Source organism: Pristis pectinata, chromosome 14, assembly GCF_009764475.1.
Source record: "Pristis pectinata isolate sPriPec2 chromosome 14, sPriPec2.1.pri, whole genome shotgun sequence".
NCBI lineage: Eukaryota > Metazoa > Chordata > Chondrichthyes > Rhinopristiformes > Pristidae > Pristis > Pristis pectinata.
The window spans coordinates 53,093,659-53,099,601 of NC_067418.1; the positions used below are offsets into that span (position 1 = coordinate 53,093,659).

General features: G+C 47.7%; 1 non-coding gene across 1 annotated transcript; it reads left to right on the forward strand.

The window, feature by feature from the left end:
• The first annotated feature begins 5,456 nt into the window (after positions 1-5,456).
• Positions 5,457-5,529, forward strand: trnav-cac (transfer RNA valine (anticodon CAC)). The gene has a single exon. It is a non-coding gene; the product is annotated as a tRNA-Val (tRNA).
• Positions 5,530-5,943: the final 414 nt, after the last annotated feature.

Genomic DNA, 5,943 nt, shown 5'->3' on the forward strand with positions numbered 1-5,943 from the left:
GTCACAGGCATCAAGTGGCTCAGCACAGATTCCTGTGTTAAAACATGGACAACACATTACCACTCAGCACCTAGTCCTCACCTTCTGCCAACATTCACCTGGGCTGCTTTGAATGAAATTTGACAAATTACCCTGCATCCCATGCCCCCTCTTTAACTTTTAAACCATTCTCCCATGTGAGACTTAATAAAGTTCTTGCAGAGTAGAGGACCCACATTGTCCTCATCAACACAACTGGTTAACTCTTCAATAAGTAAACAAATTAGTCAGACAGGGTTTCGCTTAATCAAAACCATGCAGACTATCCCTGAGCATTACGATCTGTACAGGTGTATATTAAGCCTGCTCATCAAAAAAATACAATTCCTTTCCTACCACTGATGTAAAACTCAGCAACCTGTAATGACCTGGTTTATTCTTGCTGCCCTTGTTGAATAAAGGCACCGCATTTGATGTCCTCAAGTCATCTGGAACATTTTCAGAGATGATATGAGCATTTATGTCAGAGCCTGGCAATCTCTTCCCATATCTCCCGCAGCAACCTTGAACCCATCTCATCAAGCCTGGAATATTTATCCATCTTTAATCACTCTGGAACATAAAATGCCTCCTCCTTTCTGGCAGTAATTTGTACAAGAATTCCACTTACCCATTCCCCAGGTTCTCCAATTACAACATCCTTCACAGTGAACACAGCTGAGAAGTGTTCACTGAAGTGATCACCTGTCTCTGTCCATTCGTGTCCCTGCTTCTTTTGCCAGTTTTACTTGCCTTTTTCGATGGATGTTCCTGCATCTGTCTATGTTTGTTCCTGTTTTGTCTGGCTTTCTGCATTCCTACCTGCGTGGGTCTTCCCACCTTTCTTTCCCTGTGTGTGCAGTTTGTGACTGTACCTGCCTCCGTAAGTATGCCAGCCTGTAGGTGAGAATATTTATTTGTTTGAGGCTCTGAAATCCTTTCCTCCTTGGTGCACCTGTGTCTGTGATTGTGCATGTGTGTAGCTGTGTCTGTGATTGTGTTTGTGTGCACCTGTATCTGTGATCGCGTATGTGTGTACCTGTGTCTCTGGTTGTGCACGTGTGGACCTGTGTCTGTGAGTGTGTATGTGTGGACCTGTGTCTCTGACTGTGTATATGTTCACCTGTGTCTATGATTGTGCACGTGTGCACCTGTGTCTCAGTATGTTGTTTCTGCCTCTCCCCCTCTGACTCTCCCAATACACCTGCCTCTCTGAGTTTTCCTGTTCTCTTTGTCTGTGAATTGACCTGAGGGTGTGGATATCTCTCTGAATGCGCCTAACTGCCAGTGTGTGCTTGTGTGCCGGTCTCCATGTGTGCAGTGACCTGCCTCAGTGTTTGACTGTTCCTGTTGTTGTCATTGAATGCTAATGCGCCTCTCTTGTGGAGTGCCTATCCATGTGTGGATCTCTGCCTTCCTCTCACTGTGTCTTCATCTGCAGCTGCCTGAATATTCCTGAATGTGTTTCTGAGTGGGACTGAACCTGGCTTTAAGTGTTCCACCTCGGACATTCAGAGTGCCTGTCTCAGAATTTGGATGTGACTGCATTCTTTGCCATTATGATTTTCCATCTGCGTGTCAGTGTGCCTGCCTCTGTCTGTGGGGTGCTTCTGATGCCCCTGTGTATAATTATCCATCAAATTGTGTGTGCTTGTGTCTACCAGCCTTTCCCTTTCTTTCCGTTTCTCATGCCTACCAATGCATGATTTCCTTTGTCCAGGTTTGTTCCTGCCTCCATCTTAGCATTATTCCCTCTGTCAGTGAGTGTGCCTGCCTCTGTCAGTTGAGTATCCGCTGTCAGTGTTTATGCCTCACTCTTGTGCTGTGTCTGTCTGTATGTGGAGTTCTGCCTGCTTCTGAATGTGTCTGCATTTGCAGCTGCCTGAATATTCCTGAATGTATCTCTGAGTTGGCGTGGCCCTGGCTTGAAGTGCTTCACCTCTGAAATTGTGAGTGCCGCTCTCCGAATTTGTTTTTGACTGCCATGGTTTGTAATTATCTGTCTATCTGTGTATGAGTGTAACTGCCACTCTCTGCGAGGCGCTTCCCTCCCCCTGACTCTGTTAATATTTGTTCCTCAAATTGTGTGTGCCTGTGTCTGCCTGCATTTCTCGTTGTCTATCTCCTTTTCTCCTGACTGCCTGTGCATGCTTTCCTCTTTCACTGTGTCGAAGCCTCTGTCAGTGAGTGTCCCTTCCTCAGTCTCTGAGAGTTCCTGCCTCTCTCTTGTGTTGTGCCTGTCAATGTGTGGAGTTCTCCCTGCCTCTGACTGTGTCTGAATCTGCAGCTGTCTGAATATTCTTCAATGTGTCTATAGGTGCTCCACCAGTGACATTGAGATTGCCAGCCTCTGAATTTGTTTGTGAATGACTTGGTTTACATTTTTTTTCTGTCCACATGTCTCTATCTGTTTAGAGCTTCTTCTGCTCCCAACGCTGTGTGTAACTGTTCCTAAAATTGTGTGTGAATGTGTGCTCCGGCCTTTCTTTATCTCTCCCATTCTCCTGCCTGTGCATAATTTCATTTGTCATTGTATGTTCCTGAATGTGTCACTGAGTGTCCCTACCTCTGTTCATGAGTGTCCATGCCTCTGTCTGCTGGTGTCCCTGCCTCTGTCACTGAGTGTTTCTGCTTCTGTCATTCACTGGTCCTGTTCTTGTCAGTGGCTGTCCCTGTCTCTGTCAGTCAGTGTTCCTCCTCTCCCTTCTGCTGTACCTGTTTATGTATGGAGTTCTGCCTGCCTCTGACTGTGTCTGCACCTGCAGCTCCTGAGTAATCCTGAAAGCTTCTCTGTGGCCTTGACGCTGCATGGAAGTGCTACACCACTTGACGTTTAGAGTGCCAGCTTCGGAATTTAGTTATGACAGACATAGTTTGTCTTTTTTCTGTCCATTTGTGTGCGAGTGTACAAGCCTCTGTCTGTGGGGTTTTTCTCCTTCCCCTGATATGTGGATACGTGTCCCTCAAATTGTGTATGTCTATGTCTGATTGCCTTAATCTCTCTCTCTCTCTCTGTCCTTTTGTGCATGATTTCCTCTGTCAATGGATGTTGCTGAATGTGTCGGTGCCTCTGTCTGTCAGTGTCACTGCCTCTGTCTGTGAATGACCATGCCCCTGTCTGTGAATGTTCCTGCATCTGTCTGTGAATAACCATGCCTCTGACCTTGAGTGTTTCTGCTCTGTTTGTGAATGGACATGCCTGTTCTTGAATGTTCCTGTTTCTCTGTGAATGACCGTGCCTCTGTCCTTGAATGTTACTGCCTCTGTGAATAACCATGCCTATGACCTTGAGTGTTACTTCTTCTGTCTGTGTGTGTGTGTGTGTGGGGGGGGGGTGTTCCTACATCTTCGCGTGCCGACATCGTCACAGCTCTCTCAGTCACAAGGTTCTTCACCCCTCTGTATCTCACTGTCCATCAAATACAAAGCCCGCCCATCCCATTTCAATCACTCGCCCTCTTTAGTTCTATGGCAGGGGTTCAGTTCAAATAAATTTTCAAACTCAATGTTGGGTGTATTATCTCATGCACCAGTGCACAAATACACGTGCGCACAGGTGCAATGAAAATTTTACTTGCAGCAGCATCACAGGCACATCACATCAGCAACATTCACAAGAAAGTGTCATCAACATCCGAACTCATTGCTGCAGGAGTATCTGCTTCTCTGTATGTGTTCGTGCCGCTGCCTGATCATGTATCTGAGCGTCCCTTTATGTTTTCCTGTACCTTCCTACCCAACTCTCTGCTGTGCCCGCCTGTGCAAGTTTGTCTCTGTCTATGCAAGAACCTGCCGTGTCATCAAACCTCCTCCTTTTGATGGTAATCTGTCCTGGAACGTCACCGTCCCTTTCCGGATAAGTTCAGGTGAATTGTGTTTCTCCAAAGTGAATGCCGAGGAAAAGCATGAATTTAAACCGTCACGTGCATCTGTCTGTGTGGGTGCCGGTCTCGCCATATCAGTGTGTGTCCGCCTTTGCGATGTGCTCCATTCCATCCGCTGTCTCCCTGTTTATTTGATTCTTTGTGCCTCACTCCAGCAGACGTGAGAATCCTACTGCCGCGTTTTCCTTCAGCAAGCGGCCGACGCAGTACGCATGTCCCAGCAGCCGGCCGGCCCGGGGGAGGGGCATCTTTGTTCATGACGTCAGTAGATAGACAGTTGCACTGGTTGACGGCTGTTGAGCAGCCCCGAACTTTCCGATCGGGAGCCGCAGCTGCGGCACTCGGGTTGTGGAGACGGGAGGAAGGACCCTGGGGCGGTTGGAGTGGGGCTGCTGCTCTCCGCGTTGCCAGGCGAGGCTCCCGTCGGCTCCACTGCCCCGCTTCCCTCCCCACGGTGCAGAGGGCGACTCACAATGGTGAACACTAATCGCCGCTTCCTCGGCTCCGGGGACAGGTGGTGTGCAGGCGCAATTATCGGCAGCTGTTGAACTCTGGGAACTGTAGTCAATGAGTGGTGCAAGAAACACGGAGAGACTGAGAGCTTGGAGAAAGGAATAGATCAGAGTGTGCCAGCTCCATTCATCACCTCATACTGCAAAGCACCTCCCAGCCATGAAGACTCTTTAAATCAGAGTCACTGTTCTAATGTGCGAAACGCAGGTGCCAAATGGTGCACAGCATGATCCCACAGCAGCAGCTTGGCTGTAACTCCGATCATTGATTGCACCGACCTTGTTTGAGATATAAACATTGGTTTACAACAGAAAGGAGGGTTACGTCACAATCACGTGACATTTACTGTTCACAGGGTGGACGCAGTCCACAGAATTGTCCTTGTACCAGACTAGGCTCCCTTCAGTTCGTCCCTTCGACAGCCCTGCCCTTCTGATTGGCAGGATCTCTCAAAATCTCATGTTCCAGGGAAAGAATTTCACAATTGAACACCGGATGCCTACAACTACTTTTGCACTTCAGTTGTGCAATCTGTTCCATGAGCTCCAACACTTTCCACTTCGATACTCCAGTTGCTTTGAGATTTGTGTGCTGATGAAAACGCAAATAACATTTTGTTGAGCTTTCCAGCATCTACCTTTTAAAAAATCGCTCCACATCATTTGCACTGAGACTCGGAGCTCTGTTTAACAGGATGCCGGCAGTTTATGTTTAACGGGCCGGTCTTCCAGAACTGCAGCCTCCGGCCTCCTGTGTTTAAACTGACTCCCACCTCAAGCTGAGAGTATTCAGTGAGTGTGGCGCTGCTCTTATCCTCTCCTTCATGACACCATCAACTTTGACACCGGATTCGGTGGTGTGACTGTAAATGTGTTGGTTTGACAGTCACTGGCCGTAACCGGTAGAAATAATTTGAAAACTTTTCCCAGCTTCATCTTCCTCCCAGAACGGACTGGCTTCACTGAACTCCCTCCATCTGTTTTATTGTCAAGGGCCTGCGGATTTCGCTTTCTGTGTGAAATGGTGCCTTTCATCGACGTGGTTTCTGTAGTGTAGCGGATATCACGTTCGCCTCACACGCGAAATGTCCCCTGTTCGATCCTGGGCAGGAACATGATTTTGGATCCTGCTCCAGGTCGTGAGGCGATTGCGTCTTTTTGGCGTTCTCATTCGCCTTGAAAACAGCGGCCAACAGGTTTTGCTCTGAAGTCAGGAACACTTGATTCGGTCAAACCAAATCTGGTTTATCCAAATTACCCCCATTATTTTTGCTCTCTCTCCCCCCTCTCTCTCTCTCTCTCACCATGTTTCCATATACTCCTTCACTCCTCCTCTGCCTCCCGTTATCTGTTTTATTCTCTCAGTTACTGAAGGAAACGATTATTTACAACTGAAGAAAGAAGAAATATGTAGATTCTGATTAATTCTCCCATGCAATAGCTGTGAAGGTTCCGTTAATGGATGCATTTGACACAGAGAGAGTTCGAATTTTGGTCACTGAAGGAATCAGGGAACAAGAGAAAAGAGA